This window comes from Drosophila albomicans, chromosome 2L (genome assembly GCF_009650485.2).
Source record: "Drosophila albomicans strain 15112-1751.03 chromosome 2L, ASM965048v2, whole genome shotgun sequence".
Lineage (NCBI taxonomy): Eukaryota > Metazoa > Arthropoda > Insecta > Diptera > Drosophilidae > Drosophila > Drosophila albomicans.
Genome location: NC_047628.2, coordinates 719447 through 734723, shown reverse-complemented (window position 1 = coordinate 734723; position 15277 = coordinate 719447). Strand labels below are relative to the sequence as shown.

Genomic DNA, 15277 nt, shown 5'->3' with positions numbered 1-15277 from the left:
TGCAAAAATGTTGCGTATTCGCACGCGACAAAAACAGAAGTTACTTTTTCAAAAACCAGTTCAAGCACTTATTTCAGCGAAACGTGATGAAAGATTTTAATGCAATTAATTTTAATGTATTATGCATATATTTATCTAAATAGTGTATTTGGTTTGACTTAAAAATATTAAGTTGTCTTTTTTTAAATTAAATTTTAATCACTGTCGCACGCGACATGTCGCACGCGACATTTTTTCCATCATACTTTTTATGCTGTTTTTTGTACTTTTTAAGTTCATTTAAAGAGCATATGAAGCATTTTCATAGTTTTTTAATATATTCAATATATATTTTTATTTTCAACTGAAATTTCATACTTTAAAAAATAACTTTAATAAAGGTAAACAAAACGAAATATATTCATAACATGTACATAAGAAACATAATTAACTATCTTAAATTACATCATTAATGTCAAAAAATTTTTTTTTATGAATATGCTGTTCTAGTAGATTTCGTTTGTTGGCCATTTCAGCAAAACAAATTCATTTGGTTTACCGGGTATAAACCAAATGTGCACATTCATTCTATCATTGTTTTTAATGACAAAGTCTCAATTGGCGCTTATGACATGAAATTTATATTATTTTTTGCACATAAAAAGAGTATGCATCATCTACACTAAAAAAAAAAATAATTTAACGAAAAAAAAAAAAAATTTTTTTTGCCATGTCGCACGCGACAAACTTTCAAAAATTCTTAAAAATGAAGTTGTGCTTATATTCATCCAAATTTTATTTTATTATATTTGGTAGCAAAATATGTGTTTGGACACAGTTTTGCATGCTCAATGGACAAAAACTTTAGATGCACTCATAACAAATGCTGTTTTCACTGTCGCACGCGACAAAAATAGAAGCTGATTAGCTGAAAAGAAATTTACCGTTATTAGCTACTGCATTATTTCTTTTATATATTTTGTATATTCCTTGGATATTAAACAAGATATTAAATTAAGGGTATCAATGCATACTGACTCCCTTTAAGGAAATGAATCAAAACAAAACTTGCAGTAGAAATGTTCAAAACAGAACTTTTGCTCATCTTCGACTTTGTATTGAAATTTTTCAAAATGTGTTATGAGTAAATGGAAAAATCGTTTATATTAGTTAAATGTAATATTTTCCCTATAAACAAATGTGAAGAAAACATGCTTTTATAGAGTTTGAATTTTTTGGCGCCGGTTGCACTTTCTAGAGAATTGCCCATATGTACTTTACTTACATTACATATTATTATGCTCAATCTAATTCTCAAAACGTATTGAAATAATTATCTAGACACAATGTCGGATCCACTGAGATAGAAACGGAAACTATCAAAATCTGAGTTAACGACAAGTCAGATTAAATATCAAGCACATCAACGTCTTCCGAACTTAAATTGAATGTCATGGTTTTATTATACATACATATGTATGTAAGATGATTAGATGTTCATTTTCTATGAAGAATGCAAATTCCACAAAACACCAGAAGCAGTTCTTATCGCGATCTTCACGAGTACAGACAAATGGTTGCGCAAATACTCTCGATAAATCAGTTAAAAAATGCCAAAAAATTTAAAAATAAGTAAGAAAGCTAAAGTTGAGTGTGCTCAACTGTGAGATACCCGTTTCCCATTTTGAGTAAAAGCAAAATATTGCGATATTATTCTCAAAATATACCAAAATAATATACCACAAAAATAATTTTAAGAAATATGCAAAATAGTATATTTGGTATATTGATATGATACTTCATTCAAGATATTTTACAGAGTGCCAAATTTACCAGATTATCAGCCAAAGTATATAAGACCCCAAGTAGGCGTTTTTGCCCACACAAAAGTATTTCTTTAATAACTTTGACAATTTTTATCTGATCGCATCCAAATTTTCAGGAATCACAATTATTGTATATATCAAAATCCGACTGTAGATTTAAAATTACGCTTGCTATTCGATTTTTACGGGGGCGGAAGTGGGCGTGTGGAAAAATTTGAAACAAACAACAGTCTCGTTGTAGTAGTTGGATAACTTAATGGACAATCAATCAAAGGCCTGAAGTTTCCCGAATTATTATCTTCATTAGATAAAACTATACCTATATAATGTGTATAAATGAATGTATGTACAAACAGATGTCTCGGACTCACTCCCATTTCTTGTCGCTTCGGCATTTACTTTAATATGTGAGCAGTGCTACCAGATTCTGCTAAGCAAAAACAGCAAGATTTAAAATAAAAAGTTGCTAAACATTATGTGGAGATTGTAAAAAGAGTTTAATCAATGCAATCTTTAGATTGTATGTATCATGATCAAAATCACTATATTACCTTTCGCGGAGTTGGAATTTAATTCTTTTATTTTCTTTTCGAAATAATGCTATCATAATGAGGTGGTGCAACTTTGGTCTTTATGCCATTCTTAAACTAGGCCAAAGTCAATATAACGATAGGAAATTGACAGACTCATATCATAATAAATTTAAAGAAAATTTCCATAACGGAGTTAAATATCTATACCGATATTTTAATCATCTATTATTAATCGGAATTAGCTCAAAAGCAAAAATGTTTTACTAATATGAGTATGCTAAATAAAACTAAAATAAAATTCCAAAACTGCCAATAAAACAAAAAAAAAAAAAATAATAATAATAAATTAAAAAATTATGATAGCATATAAAAAGGTATAAATTTATTTAAAAAGTTGCTTGAAATAACCTTATTGCTAAAGTGACAGCACTATATGTGAGTGCGTCTATGTGATAGTCAGAATTAGTGATGGTTTGCTAACTCAACTATCGCGCACTCGTTTGCTCTCGCAAAACACACATAGTTTAGTTGCGATTTGCTTTTGCGTTTGCAATTGCAGATGAACTACTCTAATACGTCTATGCGATTGCTTTGTCATTCGACTATTGAGACAGGATTATAATTTTTTTTTGGACAGCACGTGTTACTTTCTACTTCCGTCGTCACAAAACAAAAAGAATTAATAGCAAGCTTAATTTTAATGTTTGGGTCAATTTTTGATACTTATTAAACAATTAAGAAAGTTACAGTCGAGTGTGTTCGCCTGTGATATACCGGCTACCCACTTTGAATAAAAGTAATGTGATTCCTGAAAATTTGGTTGCGATCAGATAATGTTCGAAGTTATTAAAGAAAAACTTTTGTATGGGCAAAAACGCCTACTTACCAAGGGTTTTATATGATTTGGCTGACAATCTGGTATACATATATGGCACTATATAGTATAACTTGTACTTCATTCAATATACAAATATACAATTTTACACATTCTTGTAGTATTTTTGTGGTATATTATTTTAGTATATTTTAAGAATAATACCGCACTGTTATTCAAAATGGGTTTCTCTTACTTTTCATTTGCAAAGAATAGTTTTTCCAAAAATACCAGAATTACTTAGGCTAAAACTAAATTTGTTAACATTGAAAGCTATTAAATACAATTTTTTATCAAATGGGTACGGAGATTTCTTCTGCCTGGTGCATAAAAGTACTCCCAAATAATTTGTGCCACTAACTTCTTATACTGACCATAGGGAAAAGTATGTAACAGGCAGAAGGAGGCATCTCCAATGAAGTAAACATATTCTTGACCTGCGTAAACAACTGAGGTGATATGGTATAGCCATGTCTGTCTATCCGTATCAACACTTAGATATCAGAGATAGATATAATTTTATTTGCAACTTTTGTTATTTTTGCACGCAGATTAACTTTGTTTTAAATTTTTGCCACGCCCACTTCCGGCACATTGCAAATTATTCTATTATTTATTTTTTTGAAAGATGGGTGTGCATAATTTTATTTGACTTAAGCAATTATGTAATTAATGCAATTGAAAGGATCTTTACGCGGTATTGGTTTCTTAATTTAAAAGTAATTATAATTTAATCAGATGAGCCGGTTATTTAATGTGTCTCTGTGTATGTTAAAATTTTCAAAGGACGACAAACTCACAACGGTAACGAGTTGAAACAGAAACACGCTAAGCGCTCTGTATTTAGTCCAAAAGTCTGTCCCACTCTCAAATCTCAGTAGAAGTCACAGACGGCGTATCAACAAAAACAACACTAACTCTGCCGAGTGTGCCGCCGTCGGCGGAAGTACGCGTATATAGTACGTGTAGATGTATATATGTACATAAGCATATGTACATACATATATGTACTTTTTGCGGAAAGAACACGATTCTGCAACTTTTTGGGCTTTGTGTTGTTTCTGATTATTTTCGTTGTTTTTGTTGCATCTTAGCGATTCTCGCACTGATTGTTAAACACTAAAATCGAATTACTCGTAAACTTGCATTATTGTTTTTGTTGTAGTCGCTATGCTGTGCTATTGCCGCATTTCCACACGTTGTACAAATTTCGCCCGAATTTTTTTTTTGCCGTGAAAGTCGTAAGAAATAAGCAAACCGCACAAAACTTTTAAAGCGTTAAATTTTGTTCTGCTCTTGTATCGTGGCTCCCTTCTTAATAAAACTTGCTTAATCGTTTCCGTAAGGATTATTTTCTCATAGAAAAAGTAAAAAAAAAAACAGCTCATTGTCGCCAAAGTTTAAAATGTCGCGATCATTGGAAAGCCTGATCGAAGTGATAGGCGACTATTATTATTATTATTATTATTAAATATGCTATTTGTCTTAGTATTCTATTTTGCTAAGATTATTCCAATAGACATCTTTGCACTTATATGGTATTCTACTTTAGTTTTTATATCAACATCGACAATACATATATGCTTAAAGTGTTTCAATACATTTGAGTTAAACTGATATGATATAAAGTATTTGAAATAAGGATAAGCAGTTCTTTGATATAATATTGAGATTGGGTAGCTTAGTCGTAGTTTGTATAAAATTTAAATAAAATTCTAGTTTTATGAAAATATTCAAAACAACTTTTTTCACTTAATAAAATATTTATCTTCCTGTTTATTAAAAACTAAAAAACTATTTAATTTACTCATATATTTTAACTGACTCCTTCTGAAGATAATAATGACCTTTTATTTCATTTCATTGTTTCACTAACAACGCGCTCACCTTAAAAATGTGCCCTAACTTGAAAAATAGTTCTTTAAAGTTTTATTTGCCTATTATTAAATATCACATTGCAGCTTCAAACATATGTATCTATGCACGTCATATACTGATGCCCAGACACTCACAAAACAAACCTACATTCTCATTTTTACCGACCGCATAAACCACACGCGCGCATTGAAAATCACTTGAAAACTGTTCGTTCCGTGCGACATCGCTGCACGAGTCAACAACGACAGAGGTATCCATTGATGTTGCGTCAACAATGTTGCTAGTTGGCAACGATGAATAAAATACTACTCATTGCCGTACAACATCGCTTGCGACATGTTTGAGTTGGATATGCTTCATACAAGTTTGAGATTATTTTCTTTAAGTTGATGGTAACTTTGTTAGGAAATCGAGTGAGTAGCAAAAATACAGATGATGATAAATAAGAAAATGTAGACGATTATCGATGATTTGATCAATGCATCTCTTATAATCTACGAAATCCTGTTAATATGATCATGTTTGTCGTTCAATGAGATAATACTCTTGAGTTATAAAATATATATAAATAATGAGAACTGTGGTAAATATAAAATATATGTCACAACTTATCAAATATGCTACGTAGTTAGTTAGTAGAAAGATAGGAATAGTATTAATGTTCGATTCGATTTTAAAATTACAAAGAAATATGTATATACTATTGAAATAATTCTAAGTATATTTTAATAATATTATATGTTAACTGTGCGCATTCAACCAATGTAAGTAACAGGCAGAAGGAGTCATCTCCCCATATTGTATATATGTGTGTGAAGGGATGGCTTTGTGTAGGCTTGTATTTTGGTATGGATATTTATTTTAATATTGAAATACGATGAAATTATAATTAAGGTACACTTGTTAAAATAGATCTTACTTTCGCGTGCTTTCCCTTCTTCGCTCCTTTTTTAGAGTGTGTGGCCACATAGCGTATGATATCGATAAAACAATAAATGATACAGTAGCACTCACTGCAGGGCTCATGTGGCACTGTAACAGTTATGTTGGTAACAGCTTCTGTTACCCGAGCTTTACAGTCGGCCTCTCCTGACAAATCGCAGCGTCCTCGCAAGAGTCGATTGCTGTGATCTCGCCATTGTCTTCTTCTTCGTCTGATTCATCCGGAGGCAGCTGACACCAATGTTTCATTTTGTCTGAAGAGTAGACCGATTTGAAGTGTCTCTGCTTTCGCTGTGCATGGGGGATCTTCCACTAGATATCTATCCTTGGGCAGCACTTTGGTGACTATAAACGGTCCTTTATAACGTTGCTTGCGAAACAGCCTGTCTTGTTCGATCACATAGTCGTCGTTCTCAGATTTCTTGTCGTTTTTCATCTCGGTGACAATGCTTTTTATTTTATCGTCTTGTAGTTGTGTGACAAATAGCCAATCGGTCTCGTCCAAAAGAGTCTTTGCTATCTTTAGGCTGGCTGTGTCCATATCATGCGCCTCTTCAAACGGAGTACGGCTCAGTGCATCTACGTGATCCATTTGACTTACTATTTCTTTTTTCGGTTCTGGCACTCTGTATGGGGCTTGCGAAACTATTTTGCCACTTTCGATGATGTCTGCCTGCACGACATTTGTTTTGCCAATACCATGCAATCCAACTGAGAAAACTGTAGAATATTTTTCCAACAACGCATGCATTTTGTCCTTCTCTTCTTGTTTCTCGAAATTACCAAGAAGTCTGGAAAATTATCGCATGGTACTGCTCGGTTGACACTAGACTGGATCTTCTCAAAATCGAATGACAGGTTAGCACTTACGATGACGTCTTGGCCCAACAGAAAATCTTTTGGGATATCTCATCTTCGACAATGTAAACTTTGGCGGAAACACTTTTTCCATCGATGACTATTTTCAGCTGCATAGCTTCGGTTAACATACATGTACCTCCACAAATGCCTCTGATTTGCATAGCACACTTGCTGTGAACGCCTTTAATTTCTTTGACTACTGACCTGCGCACAATACTAGCCTCACTTCCGGAATCAATGAACGCGACGTAACAGTGCGAGCTGACAACAATATTCTTTAGGAAGGGCATGTTTAGTTGCAAGGTGCCCACGCGCATTACAGTTGCAGACTGACAATTCTCATTCCGTGCATGAAACTTATTGCACTTGGAACATCTTGTTTTTGTTGGTGGCTTTGGACAAGAATTGGCAAAGTGTCCCGACTCTCCGCAATTATAGCATTTCAAAGCTTCCTTCTGCTTTGCTGACTTAGCATTGACCTCGCCTTTTTTATTGTCGCTGTAATCTTTTGGTGGCATATTCCTCTTATTCTCGCTAAAACGGCTTCGGTTCATGAGAAGTTTTCAGTTGCATCCCGTAGCTGCTTCATACTATAAAACTGAATCGCTGCTATGCTATTTTGCAACTCTCGATGCTGTAGACCGGCTCTGACGTACCTGATGACAGCTGCTTCACTAAGCTTATACCGAACACCAAGGACTGACATACGAAAACAATATTCTTTAACAGTTTCGTTCGACTTTCTCGTTGCATTGGCCATAGTGAAGTGGATCTCTGCTTCGTCTGGTTCGATACCAAACTCGTCGTTTAAAGCTTCGGCAAAGTTACTCCATCGGGTATGCACCACTGGTGATGAGTCGAGCCACATCTTGGCAGGACCCTTGAGGCGAGTGTAGATGGCGAGCAGCAAAAATTTCTGATCCCAATTGTAGGCATCAACTACTTTGTTTACCCGATCAATGAATTGTTTGGCAGTGGCGTTTTTGTCACTGGGGTCGAACTCTGGCAAGGTATTCGCTATTTCTTTCACTGACGCTTGCCTCGCTGTGTTAATTACTTGCTGACCTTGACTGCATACAATGTTTGAATTTGAATATTAATTGCTAGCGGTTGCTGGCTGGGAACTGTCGATGTATTTTGTCTTTGAACGCTCATAAACTGGGAAATCATCTCCATTAGCTGTCTCATTTCGCCTTTTAGTTTCGAAATAGCTGTTGCCTGTGACGCAATTGCATCTTCTTGTTGACTGGCAAGACTAGCTGCTTGCGGCATCTCAATCTTTGTCGAACCCTCATGCTCGATCAGTCTCTGGATTAATTCAGCACGCGTTCCTGATGTTGGCAAATCCACACCGCGAAGAAGGAATTTCAACTAATCCACCTTAAGATAAGTTATTTTTTGCATATTTTGTCTTTTCTGTTTAGTTCTCTTATTGCGTTTTAATAATTCTGCACACACTCACACACGTACACTGCTGCTACGTATTTCACAATGTCTTGTATTTCGCAAATACACACACGCACACTGCTGCTATGTATTTCACGATGTCTTGTATTTCGCACATACACACACGCACACTGCTGCTATGTATTTCACAATGTCTTGTATTTCGCACATACACACACGCATGTACTTCTAGTATGTTCTTTAAGACTCCACCGTCTCTTGGTGTAACCAGGACTTTGAATCCGTCTGCCACGAAGAAATGGAACTAATCCGTTTTTTGCAGTTTTCTTTGTCACACAGACCTTGAGAACACATTTCACTGCAAACTTTCAACGCCGACTATTCTTGCTGGTTTTCTCTGTCTCAATTTTGTCTTTCCTATTTCATCATCCTCAATTTTCACGCTTTCAAATCCATACAACTTATCAGATCCCACTTCTGAACTGTGAAGGGATGGCTTTGTGTAGGCTTGTATTTTGGTATGGATATTTATTTTAATATTGAAATACGATGAAATTATAATTAAGGTACACTTGTTAAAATAGATCTTGCTTTCGCATGCTTTCCCTTCTTGGCTCCTTTTTTAGAGTGTGTGGCCACATAGCGTATGATATCGATAAAACGATAAATGATACCGTAGCACTCACTGCAGGGCTCATGTGGCACTGTAACAGTTATGTTGGTAACAGCTTCTGTTACCCGAGCTTTACATGTGTGTATACTTAATTAGCGCCAATAGCGATAATCGTCTGTTTGTTTGTCCGGTTGACTATAAGAGTTAGAAATATATATTTTCCAACAGTACTTGTTGCTTTGGCACGTAGATCACGTTTGTTTTCAATTTTTTCCCGCTTACTTCCGCTCCGCCAATCGAAAAATGATGATTATTGAAAATTTGGTGGCGATCTGATGAATTTTTTTTAAAGTTACGGGTATCTCCCACTCGAGCACGCTCGACTGTAGCTTTCTTGTTTATATTTTGTCGTTCGATCATAACGTGATGCCATAAGTATTATATATATATACATATTTCTATTCTTTTGTACATTTAAATGACTTTAGCGTTCTTACTTGTTTTAATTTACGAATGTAAAATCTGCAAATCCGTATTAGTTTTCCAAAAATTAATTGCCTCGAGTTGAGTTAACATAAAAATTGAAAATAAATTTGTTGTAACTGCAACAGAGCGATGAGCGGTGCTTGGAATCGCTTGATCGGAGAACCTTATCCTCGATTTCGTTGGCCGAACTGATTTGTTTGCTGCTCTAATCTTCAATAGATATAATGTCATTCACGGCAATCAAATCAGATGATGGTTAGATTGATATAGTATGGTATCATACGATGGTAAATAATCTCCCAGCTATTTATTGCAGAATTCTTTGACAGTGTTGGTGCGAGCGCATTGTAGGTGAGTGGCATACTCTCCGTTCCGCCGATCAAAAAGCACTCGATGCTTTTCGCTCACCCGCAATGCGCTCACGCGTGAGAAAGCATTCAAGATCCAGTGCGCTCAACTTCTCTCTGCAAAATGTCGTCGTCCAGTGTAGATTTACCTTTGTTCACAAGCGGTCACCCCCAACAACCCCAACTCTGTGCGTTTCTTTGTAATAACCCGAAAGTTCAAATATACATATAAATGCGATTGTTTTTAGTCAATTTCGGGAAAGGGAAATTTGGAACTATCTGCGCCACCACAACAGACAGGCCTGGTACGCCTTCATATTTCGTAGTCTACATCCCATATTTCACTAGAGGGGCTCAACATAAAATGGTTTGGTGTGAGGGTGTCCGAGAGTTCTGACCTTAATGGTAGGTACATATATACGTGAGTGGGCGTGTATTGAAAATACCGTCCAGATTAGCGAAAATAACAAGTAGCTCTTTGAAAAATTGTCGGACGCTTTCAATTCATTTCAACTGCTACTATTACGATTACCTTGATTATCTATTACCTATTTTTAGTAGCCCATCTCGCTTTAGTAGTTTACTATTCCTTAAGCTCTAAACTTCGCTGAATCTTTTGGAGACTGGGAACCTTCAGTTTATATGGAATAAGCATTTTGCATGCTTTTCAAAGTGCTGCATATTACCATGGTGCGCATCTGCCAGTCATTTATATCCCACTGATCAAGCATTCGTGTTCATTTTGTACCGTCATCGGTCACACTTTGCATGGGACCATCTCCAACTGCTTACTATGATCTAGCCAATTCAGAGTTTCACGAATTGCTGAAAATTTCGAGCACCCTAACGTATCTAGCTTAGGACGTCTCTTGAGCCTGTCCAAAGCACTGGTTTGTCCAAGTGTGCTAACAACTCAGAGGGGATAAGATAGGAAGACACCAACTGATTCATCCACTCTTCTGGTGTAACCATTTTCCTTTTATGTTTCGCTGGGATAAAATGCCGAATTTTTTGATCTTCCGAAATTAGATTCGAGATATTTGAGCTGCTTGATATTTGATTGGAGTTAGATAAGGCCGCTTTGTTCAAGTGGCACAATAGACCAGCTTGCCCTATCTTCACATCTGCAAAGTATATTGTCGTTGCCTTCGTGGAGCCCTTGCCGTCTGTGGAATCCTTCAACTTAAGCTGTGAGTTCCACTGCATCGGAAATTGTTTACGCATAGTTGTTGTTGGAGGCTCTGTTCTGATAAATCGAGATAGGTCACTGCCATCACGATTATTAAACTGTATCACCGCGAATCTATACGCGTGGCAATGATACCTGATACCTAATGACGAGGAACCGTTCTAAACCTTTATAAACATCATATTTGACCCAGCTCAGAGGCCGGCTATAAGCCCTTTTGATTTTATAATAGACCGCGAGCGAACTAAAACAAAAAACTTTTTTGCTAACAGACGGAGAAAATATTTGAGAAGCCAAGTTACTTTTACAACCATTGATTTACAATCGCCAAGGCCGAAGCTTACTTTGCAAATTTTAATCATTTGAATAACAGTTGAGATGTGGAAAAGTAAACAAACTGAAGAAGAAAGAAGATTAATTTTAAATGAATGTGAGTAATTCACTAATTGACTTAATTTGGATTTTGAATTTTATTACGGAACTTCTTTTGAAAAAAATCTGTGAATTGTCAAACATTTGAATATGTCTCACTGTATTTCCTATTTTGTTTTTCAGATATTATTTCAACCTTTTGAATGAATGGCTATTTAATCTTTCAACTTTAACTATACATTTTCCATTCACATAACTAAAGCGCTTGTGGAAAACTGATCTACGCATGGATAGAGACAGTCCGCACTTATGATAAGAATGGCGGTAGTCAAAAAGTGCCTAAAGTAACTTATTGCTGAATCATTTAAATTTGTATACCCTCAACCCACAGAGTTGAAGGGTAAAGTTATAATATAACATTGTGCCTCCAGGAAATGTAACAGACAGAAGGAGACATCTCAACCTTATAAAGTAAAGTAAAGTAAAGTTCGAAATTTATTAAAAATGAGCTAAGAAAAATTTATTTTATTTAAAATAGATTTAAATTTTCCGTTTATATAAAGTATATATGTATATTCTTTATCAGCGTCAACAGCCAAGCCGTGTCCATCTGTCCGTATGAACACCTAGATTTCGGAGTCTATAAGAGAAAATTATATAATTTTTTTCGATAGCATTTGTTATATTTGCAGGTAGATTAAATTTGTTTTAGATTTTTGCCACGCGAAAGCGTCGCCATCAGTATATTTTAGTATATTTCGGCAAATTAATTCGGTAACTGGTATCTCACAGCACATTTGAATGTAGCTTTTGTAGTTACTTTTAATATACCAATTTTTTTTAAAATTAGGTAAACATAAAAATAAAAGAGATTTTACAATTTAAAAATAAATTGGTAATTAGTAATCAGTAATAATTCTAACGAATGTGTGAGTAACAAAATTTTTTTATGAATCTTGAATCATAAGTGAATCAAAAAAAAAAATAAATATCCTTAAATTTAAATCGTGGTGAGGAAAAAGATAAGGTGCAATATACTCTTAATTTAATTAGGTAGCTCTTTGGATACAAAACTAAGTTCGGTAGTCATAAAAAAATGGTGAAAGGGTTTTTGCACTTTTTAAAGAACAGGCAACCACCCATACTACCTTGCCTTTCGCATTTTGCCGATAAGGGAGTTTTGAAAACTCAAGATCAGATATTTGTGCTACACTGGTTTTATAAAGTAGTGTATGAGTTATCCTTTATACTCAACCATAGATAAATATTGCGCGGACTGAACTGCGATGTATGCCTCGACTGTAGTCTGTAAAAGAGCAAAGAGTTTTGAATTCCTTGATCTCGGTAAGTGACACATCTACTACTTCGTAAATAAAAGCACGTGCAAAATAGATTCAGACCATCGCACTCGAAACCATCCAATTATTAGTTTCCAAACACTGGCCATAAATTTTAACAAAATCTATACTATGCGCCTGTTAGTAAACCCAATTGATGACCCGACCGATTGATTGTAAGACAGACGCTAGACTAATGCCAACGAAAAACGATCCATCTTTTGATCCAGACAGCCTATCTGTATCCAATATATGATGAATGTGATTGCAAAATAAATTCAGCATACATAGGAGATGTTTATACCTGCTACCCATAAAGTAAAAGAGTATTATAACTTTGTGCCGGCAGGAAATGCATGTTACAGGTAGAGGTGACATCTCCGACCCTATTATATATTGACATTATTGATCAACGTTAACAGCCGAGACGATGTAGCCATGTACGTCTGTCTGTCGGTCCGTATGAATACATAGATCTCAGAGACTATAAGCGATAGAGGTATAATTTTATATCAAGTTTGTTTCAAATTTTTGTCACGACCACTGCTGCCCCTGAAAATCAACAAAAATCTAATAACAAGCGTAATTTTAGTGCTAGATCTGCAAATTTTGGTATATACAATAATAATTAGAGTAATTGTCATTCCTGATAATTTGTTTTCGATCAGATAAAAATTTTCGAAGTTATAAAAGAAATACTTTTGTAAGGGCCAAGAAGCGTTCTTACTTGGGGTCTTATATCCTTTGGCTGACAATTTGGTATATTTGACACTCTATAGTATATGTTGTATGTATGTAGCACCATATCAAAGTACACTTGGCCCTCGGGGGTTACGTTCTTAACACGGGGGTTACGTTCCTAGAAATCCTCGTGGATGGATTCAGTACAAAATAAGGGGTTACGTTCTCAAAATTTAAAATTAGCAGCAACAAATTTTTTTTAATGTTCAAATTTGGTCTGTTTTTATTAAAATTTCATACATTTGTTCAAAATTAACCAAAAGTTATTATGCATATGCCTTAAATAAATGCCTAACATTCGTATTTTCAAAATTAAAAGTTGGTATGAAATTAAAAAAGTTGCTTCATATAATTAAGTAACAGGTTAAACTTTATAGAAACTTAAAAATGTTATAAAGTAAGATCATATGTTTCTATTCATATTAAATTTTAAATGGATTTGGTGGCATTTATAGTATAAGACAGTTTGCTTTAACATGCTTCCTCTTTTGGAGGGTCCTTATCAAACAAATTATTTTTATATATTTTGAGAATATTGGCGCAATATTTTGGTTTTATTCAAAATGGGTAGGATGTATCTCACAATCGAGCACACTCGTCTGTAGCTTTCTTAGGTAGTAGGTGTTTTTGCCCATACAAAAGTATTTCTTTAATAACTTCCGCAATTTTTATCTGATCGCAACCAAATTTTCAGGAATCATAACTTCTATTGTTATTGTTATTATTGTATTTACCAAAACTCGCAGCTCTGGCTTTAAAATTATGCTTGTTATTCGATTTTGTTGATATGCGGGGGCGGAAGTGGGCGTGGCAAAAATTTGAAACATACTTGACTGCGTGCAAACATAACATATGCTTTCGAAAAAAAATTATTGCTCTATATATAGTCTCTGAGATCCAGTGTTTCATACGGACATGGCTAGGTCGTCTCGACTGTTGTTATATAGAATATATATACTTTACAGGGTCGGAGATGCATCCTTCTCCTGTTACATGCATTTCCTACCAGCCCAAAGTTATAATACCCTTCTACACTATGGGAAGCGAGTGTAATAATCGATTAACCAAATTATTTTTTGTATTTGCTTTATAAAACAAACAACATCAATTAACAAATACATAAATTACAAAAATATTTATATACAGAGGTGCTACAGACCAATTTTTACGGTGTTTTCAAAAACTCTGACTATTTTGCTTATGCTAAAAGCAGCAGTGAAAATTCACTTTTATAAAAAAAATGTCATTGATTTATATAAGTGATCAATTTGTGATTAAACTGTGTCCAAAAAATAATATATTTTGTGGAGTATATTATTAAATTAGCATTTTGTAATCACTAGTTAAATCATTAGTGAGACGGCAAACCCCTTTAGTGTTTTGACGTTGATTTAGTTATACAGTGATGCTGCTTTTTGTATCCTAATTCGGATCACATGTGTTTTAAAATAAATTTATTGAAGGCAATTAAAATTTAAAAAAAAAAATAAGTAAAGAAATATTTATTTTATTTATAATAGATTGACATTTTCTACTTACACAAACATGTAAATGAAATGATGATTCCTCAACTTCATCAAAAAACATGCCTATGTACATCGCTTGTAACTAACCTAATAGATTTGGCCCTGCAGATGAATAGTCGTAAGCAGCTGATTACATCTTAAATCGAGAGTTGCAAATAATCTTTAATAGTTTTGTAGGACAGAATTTTATCATTATTTTAATTAGAAAAGTAAGAGCAGACGGCATAAGCTGGTGTAAATTTGCTTTTCCGTTGGGGTTCAAGTATAAGTGTACCATGGGATATACCGTCATTTTCCATAGCTTTTGTTTATTGCTTTTACCATATTGGTTTTACTCGCAGACTAATTAATGGAGGAATAGATTCT

General features: G+C 34.4%; 1 protein-coding gene across 4 annotated transcripts in view; it reads right to left on the bottom strand.

Moving 5' to 3' along the window:
• The window catches only part of LOC117565513 (protein madd-4), a 101267-nt gene extending 96002 nt beyond the window's left edge, over window positions 1-5265 (bottom strand). Inside the window, exon 1 of one of the 4 annotated variants that reach the window (XR_007954431.1) lies at window positions 4013-4377. The gene's annotated coding sequence lies outside the window, so the exon portion shown is untranslated. Of the gene's footprint in view, window positions 1-4012; window positions 4522-5099 lie in introns of those variants that run through there. The other 3 variants (XM_034244645.2, XM_034244644.2, XM_034244648.2) reach the window with 3 other exon arrangements.
• Window positions 5266-15277: the final 10012 nt, after the last annotated feature.